Source organism: Lissotriton vulgaris, unplaced genomic scaffold (genome assembly GCF_964263255.1).
Source record: "Lissotriton vulgaris unplaced genomic scaffold, aLisVul1.2 SCAFFOLD_1828, whole genome shotgun sequence".
Classification (NCBI taxonomy): domain Eukaryota; kingdom Metazoa; phylum Chordata; class Amphibia; order Caudata; family Salamandridae; genus Lissotriton; species Lissotriton vulgaris.
The window spans coordinates 140,550-152,843 of record NW_028241418.1 but is presented as its reverse complement, the minus strand read 5'-3'; positions in this window follow the sequence as shown (position 1 = coordinate 152,843).

Below are 12,294 nucleotides of genomic sequence, written 5' to 3'. Positions count from 1 at the left end.
CGTGCTGGGAGTTTAATAAAGGCATGTGCACAAGGGAGTATTGTAAGTTCAGGCACGAGTGCTCGCAATGCGGAAAGAGGCACCCCTTGGTTAAATGCTGGGGAGTCAAGCAGCAAGGAAGTCAGCAGTGGCAACAGACAGGGGCTAGCACATCTGGGCCGTCACAGCGATTCCAGGGTGGTAGGGGAGGTAAGGGATCTCAGGGGCCTGGGCCCAAGAGGTCCTACGCCAGTTAGACTGGCAGCACCGGCAACAGGTTTGAGAGATTATGTGGATTTGGCGGCAAAACTGGTACTGTTGGAGGGTTTTGCAGTGGGGTTTCATTTGGGTTACAAGGGGCCTCGGCAGAGGCGATGGGCGAAAAATTTGAAGTCAGCAGTTGAACATAAGTCAGTGGTGCAAGACAAGTTGGACCAAGAAGTCTGTGAAGGAAGGATGGCCGGTCCTTTTGATGACTGGCCTGTGGATGATTTGATTGTTTCTCCAATTGGGGTAGTTCCCAAAAAAGAAGTTGGACAGTACAGACTCATACAACACCTATCCTGGCCGGAAGGGTCTTGATGAGGAGGCAGCCTCAGTGTATTATTCCTCAGTTGACGTGGCTATGTCACTAGTTGTGACCGCAGGCGCAACTGCAGAGATGGCGAAATGCGACATAAAATCTGCATTTCGTTTGCTTCCTGTACATCCGGATGACTGGAGTCTTTTGGGAATCCATTTTGAAGGACAATGGTACGTGGACAAAGCACTACCGATGGGCTGGTCAATGTCCTGTGCTCTGTTCCAGTGTTTCAGCACTTTTTTACAGTGGTATTTTACAAATGTAAATGTACAGGAATTTATATAGCGCAAATCACCAACTGGTCTCTAAGCGGTTGCTTAGGGAACCCATCCTGGTATTCCCCTGTGTGATAACCCCGCCAGGGTATCCACAAGGTGAAAGCCAGCCATCCCGCCGGGAGGGGGCGTTGTGGAGATTAAGCAAGCTATTGCCCAGAGTCGCAGAGTGTGAACCGGTGAATCGAGTAGGCACCGGAGCGAGAATTGTCGAGTCCATGGACATTTTTAGGACTCAAGACCCCGCCGAGCTGGGAATTGAACCCTGGTCCCGGGCTGACCTCTGCTTCCAGGTCTGCCTCCTCTAACCAGTGAACCACACTTCTCTACAAAGCACAATGGTCATGGGCTGGTAACACACTACTTAGACGACTTCTTTTTTGTTGGTTCCCCAGGCTCCACGGAGTGCCAGGTAGCGCTTGACACGTTCCATGAGCTCATGGGGGAGCTGGGTGTCCCCTTGGCACCGGAAAAAACAATGCGCCCATGTACGACCATGTCACTCTTAGGCATTGAAATTGATTCGATGGGTATGCAGGCACGGCTGCCAGTTGATAAGAAAGCGAAAATGTTGGATTTGTTGGAAGAAATGCTTGCAAAACACGCCTTTTTTGAGCTTTTTCCGGTGCTAGTGGCATTGACTCTGTGGGGTGAGGAACTGGAACATAAGAAGGTGTTGTTCAGGATTGACAATATGGCAGTGGTGGAAATCATCAACAGGCAGTCCCACGGGATGACCAGATTTTGAAGTTTCTGCGGGTGTTTGTTCTTGGCTGCTTTAGACATGATATTGCGTTCAGGGCTCTTCATATCCCTGGTGTGGACAATGAATTGCGGATGCTTTGTCTCTTTCGCAGTGGGAGAGATTCCATGGGCTGGCCAAGGAGGCGGATAGGACACTGACCCCAATGCCGGACAATCTGTGGTATGTAGGCAACGTAGGGTCATACAGTTGGTGGTAGGTTGATTGTCAGCTTCAACGCATGTAGCTTATGCTCTGGCCTGGAATTAATTCATAGCATCGGGGGCCCACCGGCGGTCAGAGGATGTGATACAGTTTATGCTGGCCCTCATTGAGAAAAGTTTGTCAAAGGTTACCATTGCAGGGAAATTGGCATGTATTTCTTTTATGGGGAAACTCCTGAGGGGCTACTCTCCTTCTTCGGGGGACGTAGGGAGAAGGATGTTGGAGGGTTGGGCTAGGGAGCGGGGTGGGGAACGTTTAACACGTTGGCCGTTATCCTGGCAGAATTTAGCGCATTTGTTGGCGGCGCTACCTGTTGTTTGTGGGGATGGTTTTGAAGTATGTTTGTTTTATACACTCATGGTTTGGATGTTTTTTGGAGCCTTTAGGGTCTCGGAGCTTTTAGGTTCCAGGTTAAAATTAGGTATCACTTGGCAAGAGGTATTCTTTTCGGGGAAGGGGTTACATATTTGGTTGTCCAGCGCAAAAACAGATCAGAGAAGTGGTGGGAAGGGAGTATGGCTGGAAGCAGCCTCCCCGGTGTCGACATGCCCTTTATACTGGGCTAGGTGTTGGAAGACCCTGTCATGTGGGGAAGGTAGTGTAAGGGTTTTTCGACATGCTGGCGGGGGCAGGGTGATGGACTATCAACTGCGCATGGTGCTGCGTAAAGCTTTAGGGCACATTGGTTTGGATGGGTCTCAGTTTGGGACACACTCTTTTAGAATCTGGGTGGCAACAGAATCTTGCAATCAGGGCTGGTCCAGGGGGGCGATTATGCTGCTTGGGCGCAGGTCATCCAACTGTTTCCAACGCTATGTACGGAGTGATGCGAGAGAAGCGCTGGCATCATCCTCTTTTACATGAATCTCATATTGTTTTTCTTGTTGCAGGTTCTGTAGCGGGTCCTCGCTCCCCGGAATTGACCATATGGATAGTTGGGCACTCCTTCGTGAAATGGGTTCCAATCCAGGCGGCCAGTTCATATTTCGGGAAAATGTTGGGTTTTAATGACCGATTGTTTAAAATTGTTTGGAAAGGGAAGGGTGGGATGTTATGGAAGGAGTTGGTCCCTGCTTTGCACAAGTGGTTGGTCGGGGGCCAGTGCCCGGATGTTTTGTTAATTCACTTGGGGGAGAATGACCTTTGTGGGGTGAAAGGTGTGGTTTTGTTAAGGGCAATAAAAAGGGATTTGGCTCTTTTGCGGGAACAGTGGTCTGGTTGCCATGTGTTGTGGACAGAGCTGGTGCCGCGCAGGACTTGGAGGGGGCACTCGGAATCCCAGGGCGATTGATAAGGCGCGGGAAAAGGTCAACCTTGAGATTTCTAGGTTTTGCAGGAGTCTAGGCTTCAGAAGAGTGTTCCATAGAGACATTTGGTTCGAGTCTGTAGATTTTTTCAGGGGTGATGGGGTTCACTTATCCAGGTTGGGTATGGACCTTTATTTGTTGGAAGTTTTGTCCAGGTGTCTCAACGTACGGGAGCGCGTGAGGGAGGCTTAAATGATTTGTTCATTTTGGGGGGCAGAAACGGGGGTGTAGTTTCCTCCCCCCCGGCTTTCTGGGTGGCGGGGATTAGTAGAAGTTTGCCAGGGTTGGCAGAGTTTTGGTTGTTTACTTTAAAGTTGGGTCATTGACAGGGACTGTTTAGGCAGGTTGCTTGTTGGGGTACTCACAGAGGTTGGGTGATTGTAAGTGGTGAAGGGGCAGGCAGGGGAGTTTTGTGGAGTAGATGATTTAGATTTATAGGTTTATATGTTTATGTATTGAATTATAGTGTTTGTAATTGCTGTATTGTTGTAATGCTATGGTGAGGCGGGTTCGAATAAACGCTAGGGGCGGGGGAGGGTGGCAGGGGGTAGGTAAGTGTTTTATTTAGTGAGGTTTAGTTTTGTAAGGCATTGGCTGAGGAGTGTTTAATTGTTATGTGCACCTGTTCCAATAAAGCAGCCTTTTACACACAAAAAACCTGGTTGTGGTCTCCTCCCCCCCACCCCTCCCTCCCAAGGGAGACTTTGTGTTGTGGTCAGGGAAGCTGCATGGACTAGTGTGGCTGCAACATCGACGTTTCGACCCTAGGCGGTAGCTCAGCTTAATATGCTGTCAAAGGCTAATGATCAAGCAGCGGACGCTGCGAAACGCGTAGGGTAGACTTTGCCAAATAAAACCTAACTGTGGAAGCACTTCGGGGCCAAAGCGTGGGGTCTATTCATTGAAGAGACAACTGTTTTCCTTGGATTCAAAGGGGTTGGCGAACCTGCTGCGGCCCGCCATTGCGAGCGGCATTGGTCCTTTCCCCGATTTATGCTGTAGAGAAATATATATATATATATATATATATATATATGAATGGAAACCAAATCCTTCTGTGAGCACACGAAAACCTCCACGCTGCTACACCATCAGGAACGGACCACGGCCAAGGAAATTTTTATAAAGTGCAAATTTATTCCATTAAGTCACAACATGACGCGTTTCGGCCAGGTTGCCCCGGCCTTGATCATATATATATATATATATATATATATATATATATATATATATATATATATATATATATATATATATATATATATATATATATATATATATATATATATATATATATATATATATCACACACATATATATATTATACATTTACCGGACTACGTAAACACAGGGACAGGCCAGACATGAAAGTACCACGAACGGCTTTAGTCCTACTTTTATGTTTGAACTGTCCAGTTTTTTGCTTCTCAATGTCGAACCAAGATGCCCTGAGCAGTGCGCGCTCGGGCTATTAGCGCATAGCTATGCCTTGCTATGTTTCGTACAGCTGAACCGATAGTAAGGACAAACAGCAGTCAAACTGAAACAGCTCTTCGGAAACATGTCAAAGGCATTCACGATCAACCAGGATGACGCGCCTAGGCCCTCGCGCAGCATTCTAGAGATTAGACTGCCAGATGGTTACGTATTCATGCTGAAGTATGCCCCCCTGTGGCCAATAGGGATATATGCAGTCATGTTTCCATTTTATTCAAAGCGTGTTTGACTCCAATATTCTGAAACATTTCTGTCCTTTAAAATGTAGAACAGCGACCCCAGAGTATATGTTTAGTCTTGGACTACAAGCATTTGAACTCTCTACTTTACAGATGGGCGACATAGCACAGGCCAAAGATCACAACGTCTAAATGATCACGAGACTACAACACAACTTTAACATGAGCATAGTTTCACCCAAGATACTTGAGACCTAATTAAAGGAGGTGGATCACAAGACAGAACAAGCAGTGGCAATGCCAATAGGTCTGGCTTTAAAGGAATGTTGTATGGTAATGTGAAACATTGCAAGAAAACTGCATCGGAATGGATATTTATTTGTTTGAGCCAATAACTGTAGAATAATATTGGTCTACGTTAAAAGATCAAGTGATAGTTGGACTTTCATGCCAGACCTAAACACCTTTGTAGATTCATGACTGCGCTTCCTTCCATCTGTGCTGATGCCAGAGAAAAACATTATCTAATTATCTAGGACACTGAAACAGCATTACTAAGTTATGGGTCCGACCCCCGAAAATGCATGCCCAGGCAGCTGGCTGGTCCTCTGTGGGGGTAACATGCTGTTTTGTATTCTCCAGTACAATTTTGGATTTGGAACTGGAATGGCACCTTCATTTTAGGTGGGCCGTTTATTTGATAGTTTTTCTATCCCGGGTCTTCATTTCAGGTGGGCCGTTTATTTGATAGTTTTTCTATCCCGGGTTATCACCCATTCTGTTGAATTTCTCGACGCAGTTCCTTTAAGTGTCCTACACAGCAATGGCAAGACGGGCCAGCCTGACAATGCCCCCTGTGCTCTAATGGCGCGCGGCCACCCCGTGAGCCCGGTGCATTGTGTGCCCCCCTCTCCCCCACCCCCTCTCCCCCTCCTCCTCCTCACGAAGCAGAAGGACGAGCAGCAATACAAAGGGCCGGATTAAGGGTTCCTGCGGGGGCGGGGGGAGGGGCAGCGCTGGGGGGAATTAGGGACAGAGTGGGAAAGAAGTCAGTTCTGGAAAGTTGCTCTAAGCGCTTTGGCGCCCCTAGCGCCTGTCATTTGAGTAAAGATAATATTTCAGTCGGGAGAGAAAACCAAAGGAAATGTGGGGTTATGTGAGGGCAAAGGGCCAGTGCAAGGAACAGCAGATAATGTTTGTGTCTCTCCCATGGAATTTGCTCCGGCCGAGGGCAGGGAGGGTGAAATGTGGCCGCTCCATTGTGAAGCGGACGCGGGCGAAGTCCCGTGACAAGCGTTTGGTCTTGGACGGTGACACAGTGACAACAGTATGGAAAGGCATCGTGGGCATGAGATGGGGGCAACTGCGGCCGGTGCTGTGGGATTGGGAGCGGCAGCGGGGTGGGGGCAGACCAAGGCCTAATTTATATTGTTGCACTTGGGGCAGAAGGACCTTGAACAGTTGCCTGGGCTGGAACTGTTAAAGAAAGACCTGTTGACGGCGAAGGACCGGTGGGAGTCGCCACAGAGTGTGGGCATGGTCCTTGCCCAAGAGGGAATTGAGGGGGCAGCTAGGCAAGGAAGGAGCACAGAAGAATGACCACATTCTGTAGAGCGGGGTATAGGAGTGGTTTGATCCTGTGGGTATAGCCTATGTTGTTTTGTCGTGAAAAAATAGGGTTTTGATTCCTTTCGGTTTAATGGGGTACACTTCAGGGTACTAGGGAACAAGACGCACCTGGTAGGGGTGATGGGGGTTTAGGAGGAATGGTGGAAAGGCAGGGGGGGTGGAGAGAAGGCAATGCTGGGAGAGAATCTCAGGGGAGGGGCTTCTGTTAACAGAAAAAAAGAGCTCCGGACAAGACAGGGAAGGCGGGAAAAGAGAAGGGGAAATGTCTCAGCAACACCAATGTCTGGCCACATTGGGCAGTGCATGCAGGCGGAAAGAAATGAAGTGCGTTGCAAGACTGGACAGAGTGGGAAGTTTTGTTTTTAAAATGTTTTTAAGGTGATATGACATTGCAAAAGAGGTGGAAGAGTAGACTTTTTTTCACTTTTATATAGCGCGAACTCGGCCCCAATGTATCGGAGCGCTTTACATGAGCACTAGGTACGTTACAGACACATCCATTTTTTAGGCTCTTGTAGATTACGTGATTTTCCCAGAATCACAGGATTGTTTGAGCCTCTCGCCAGGTTCAAATCGGGTTCCGCAACAAAGTCGCCGCTCTGGCCATTAAGCCACACCCTCTCCCTGTGGGGCCGGCAATGATTAGGCGTGGGGTCGGGGAGTTATTGTTATATCTGATGCTAGAATGCTTAGAGTTGCGGCTAAACTGGCGGTTATAATAACGGGAGCTCTTCTTGCTTCCAAGAAAGTGGCCTTTTCCGCAAGCGCGTGAGCAGAACGAGTGGTCTTGACCCCAGCGAGGCCACGGCGGCAGTCGGCAGAGCCCTTATTGATAAGGTTTCTATCCCGGGTTTGTCACCTATGTTGATGAATTTCTCGACGCAGTTCCTTTAAGTGTCCTACACAGAACTGGCAAGACGGGTCAGCCTGACAATGCCCCCGTGCCCAAATGGCGCGCGGCCACCCCGTGAGCCGGGTGCATTGTGCGCCTCTCAACCCCTCCCCCCTCAGAAGCAGAAGGACGACCAGCAATACAAAGGGCCGGATTAAGGGTTCCTGCGGGGGCGGGGGGAGGGGCAGCGCTGGGGGGAATCAGGGATCGGGCGGGAAAAAAAGTCAGTTCGAAAAGCTGCTCTAAGTGATTTGGCGCCCCTAGCGCCTGTAATTTGAGTAAAGACAATAAACACTGTTAAACTGGGGTTTGTGGCGGGAGGAGAATTCCGTGGTTTGTGGCGGGAGAAGGATTACAATGGTAAAATCGCACCCGATCTCCAAATTTATTGGAGCGTTTATACCTTAGAGCATACATGCCAACATTTTAGGACATGGAATTGGGAGATAAAAAAAAAAATCTGGAGAATGGAAATTCCCCAGTGACTTCTATTGTTAAAAATGCAATTTCAGGCGGGAGGCAGCTAAAATAAAGCCATTTCTGGCTTGAAAAATCGTCAGTCTCCCGCCTGAATCGGGTCTATTGGCATGCATGCCTTAGAGCGATGTTTTTTTTTTAATCACAAAAGGAGCGCTGATAGCTCAATTATCCAACTTGTTAAAGTCCTTCATGAGACAGCAAAGCCTATATCTAAACTTTATCTATACTTATGCATTTTAACAGAGGTTATTAGCATAGCGTATGCCACGAAAGGATTTGGCTTAAGGCGCAGGAGCCACCATGCTTCAATGGTTTGTTTTATCAACTGAGTCGCACTCACCAGACATACATACATATATATTTTATATTTATGTGTAGCGTGCGTGGCATAGGAGTGCTTTTCGTGAGTACCACTTCCATCACACAAGATCAGATTTTTAAGCACAGACAAGAGGATGTTACGTGATTTGCTCAAAATCACAGGATGTCGAGACGATGCTGGGACTCGAACTATACTCCCCATTCTGTCACGTTACAATGTTTTGTCCGTTTTTCGTCCTTGGCCCGACCCTACTTTAAACCGATTCAATATGAATCCCGTGGCACTATTTAAAACGGGCATTCAATGTTTTACGACATCTGTCACCAGGACCCTCCCTCATCTGAAAAGCCAGCGTTACTTTCAAATGAAACGAGCAGTAAGTTGTTATTGTTGGGACACACACCGAGACAATTGTTTTAGATACAAACATGAAACTGTTACGTCACAGTGTTTGTGCAGCAACAATAACAGTGACAAGCACCGGTTTCAGCGACAGATGCCCCCAGTGAAAACGACACAAAAGACCCAGACTCCCGCCATCGAGATGCGCGTGCTCATCCCGGGACAGAGCACTGCACCAATCAGCAACCCAGCATGGCTCTGTGCAAATCCCCCGGTTTGGCATCCCGGAGACACTGCTGAATGAAACTTTTTTTGGCGCCAACTGTAGATTATATGGTGCCGGCCGCTGCAGGCTCTGGAGTTTGAAACCGTAGTTTGCTCGTTTACCATCATATGGGGATTAGTACTTTAACTATAAGTTTACCAGGGTTCGTGTTCTTCTATAGAACACAAACACTAAACTTTAAAAGAGAGCTAAACCATGTACCGAACAGCCCGAAATTGGAAAAGACTTAAAAGTGCAATGCCGCGGCGCGGACTGACTATTGACTGACTGAACTCACTTGTCTTCTAACATTTTACACGAATAATATACGGCATACATATACATACAACACCTGGGAGCCGAGGAATGTACATAGGGTGTTCAAGGGCAGGAGAACAACCACAGGCTATGTTCGCGAGCTGCATTTAGATTTTTTGATATGTAAATGTATCTATGTGGATATTCAAGGACCTCATTCACAGAAAATCCAGAAATGTTCACCCACTGGGTTCCACGTCACTTGGGTGTAGATTTTCGGTGTTTCAAATTAACGAACGTTTTCCAGATTATGCCTTAAAACATCTGGCAGTCAGAGACTTCCAGGTGCACACCTGCAAAACTTTCCTAAATACGATTTTCTCCTGAAAAAGTACACAGGCCTCACCTCAATCAATTTAAGTGAAATACTTTGTGTATGAACATCCAGGATTATCATAGCAACAGGAGCAGTAAGTAGTAAGCGTGTGGCAGGACCTGACAAAATCACAGAGCCACTCACACCCACAGAATGGCCGGATATAGATCGCTCGTCCTTAATAACCTGAACGCCCAAATCTGTGGCATATTATATGTTCACAAATTTGACTGGCGCTTGGAAATGTCATGAATAGCCCAGCCAAGAGGAACATATTACGTTACAACAAATGCAATTACAACGCATGCTTTTTCAATGCAGTCTGTACATCACAACTGCCATTACATTGTATGATTTTACAACGCATGCCAATGCAACGCATTTTTAAAAACTACCATTACAATACATTCCATTACAATACATACCATTACAACGCATACTACTTTTAGGGCAACAGTAGGGTAAGTGTTGGGTAGTTCAGGGGTAAAAATTATCAGATGTTTTATAGTGTAGGGGTAGAAATTACTATTTCCACTCCAGTGAGTGCAACAGTATGGAAAGTGTTGGATAGCACAGGGGTACAAATTACAATTCCCATGTACCTCGAAACCCATACCCACCCTAATACCCCAAAAAATCTCCATTACTTACCTTATAATATGTTGTAATGGCATGCGTTGTAATGCTATGTGTTGTAATGGCATGTGTTTTAGTGACATGCGTTGTAATGACATGCATTGTAATGACATGCGATGTAAAGGCAGTTGCATTGTAACAGTTGCGTTGTAAAGATAGGTCGTTGTAATTACTGCGTTGTAATGGATGATTCCCATCAAGCGCATTCTGTACTACCTGCAATTTTACCTCAGTACTAATATTAGTGTCCAGATAGAGGGCGTTGCAATAATCAATTCCAGACATAACCAGCACCAGGGCGACATGCTTCCGGCTGAGAAGGGAATGAAGGGGAACATTTTCTTCAACCTCCTTATTAGCCAGAACCAAGTCGCAACTGTCCCTTGGGAGAAATTTTGCTATCAGGGATCACCCCAAGATTTATGCGTTCTCTGCTGGAGAGGGGAGGGTGCCTAGAGTGTCCAGCCACAAGTTGTTATTCCATATCGACGCTTGCATTCCGAAGAGCAGCACCTCGATTTTCTCCCCATTGAGTTTCAGGAAATACCTTTCCATCCATCCTGCTACAGTGGACATATAATATAAGAAAGTAACTGCGGAAGCTGCCATGTTCTTAGGGATCAACACAATGATCCAGTTGTCGTCAGCATACAATACTGCATTGTGCCCATAGGAGCGGATGATACTGGCAAGTGGAGAAACAGAGATTAAATAGCGTAGGGCTCAGAGATGAGCCCTGTGGTACTCCACATGACAAGAAAAAGACATCAGAGTGGTATTGGTTCAGCGTCACCCTCTGGGAACAATTCTTAAGGAAGGAGGACCCTCTCTGAAAGAGGCCCTCTCTGTAATGCCCATTTCTTTTAGGCGTTCAATCAGCATGAAAGGGGGGATGGTGTTGACGGCCTCTTTCCACGTGTGCGGAATTCTGCAGCACAAATAGAACTAAGAAAACGCCTCATTAGATTGTTTTTGTGCAGGAAAGTGTCCCTTGTGGCACAAAAACAATCATGTCAAAAACACAGACAAGAAAGGGAATCAGCCAGTGATTACATAGCCGTACTACCTGATGTAGGAAGGTGGATATCTGACTATATGGTTACCCCAACTTTTTGCCTAGTGTTTTGCTGGTTGGCCTGTGATCCTGCTATTCAGGTCCCCAGGCTATCTGCTCTCCCTATGAAATGGACTCCATGTACTTTAGGTACATACCAGATTGGATATTGGGCCACCTTTGTGAGCCCCTGTATAGTGTACCATCGGTACCCAGGGCATAGGCGCATCCAAGGCCTACCAGGGGCTGCAGCATGTATTATACCATCCCTGGCTGGCCATCTAAACTGACACCAGAGGCTGATCACTCAGCTTGGGTAAGGTGGTGTAATCACCACTTACTTAGATATAGTATATCTAAATCTACCTTATATATAGACATATTGTAACCTATAAGTCACTCCTATGGCAGGCCTTAACAATCCTGAAGGCAGAGTGCTTGGTTTTATGTGAGAGGGTGCCCTAGCATGAGCTGAGCCCCTCTGCAGCTTTCAGAACCATCTCCTTTTAGCTGTTCTATGATATAGCCATACCATATACTCTTAAGTGCATTATAATCCTCGGGGTTAACGCTAACTTTGGTTTGGCTTTATCAAAACATGTCGTGTAAGGTGTCAAACACTTTGGAAAACTACCCCCGCCAATTCTGGCGGCGGGGGTAGCATTCCACCCTTCTAGAGGGAAAAGACATGTATGTTACTGCTTTACCCGGTTAAAGTTAAACAGAGCCTCATCATCACAAAATGGATGCTGCTGCCACAGACATGAGTCTGACCTCCTGCTGCTGGACGAAACTCCGGCAAGGGAGGCCTGGACAATAGGTTTCCTGTCGAGGGAGGTGCTAGCACTTCCCCAGACAGCCTGTAGTGTATTGGGTCAGGGTGGGTTGAATGGAAAGATGCTTTTCCAGACACTGCCTGGGGCACACAAGGTGCTCCAAGCATAACCCAGTTCAAACTCGTTGCTGGGGCACTCCAGCCCCGCTCTGGGGCGAAATTGGACAAAGGGAAAGGGGTGTAACCACCCCCTTCCCAGGTCCACCCAAGAAGGGACCTAGCAGGTAATCCAGTCCCTAAAATCAGTATAAAGATAGAAGCTGTGTCTAGAGACTTTAGATTATCCTGGACTGAAACTCTGAAACAAAACTCTTGGATCTTCGACGTTCTATATCGACTAGAAGACTGAAGACATCTCCCTTGTGGTCAAGGAGCGACCACGCTGTGCAAACAGACACCACCAGTAACTTGCCGGTTT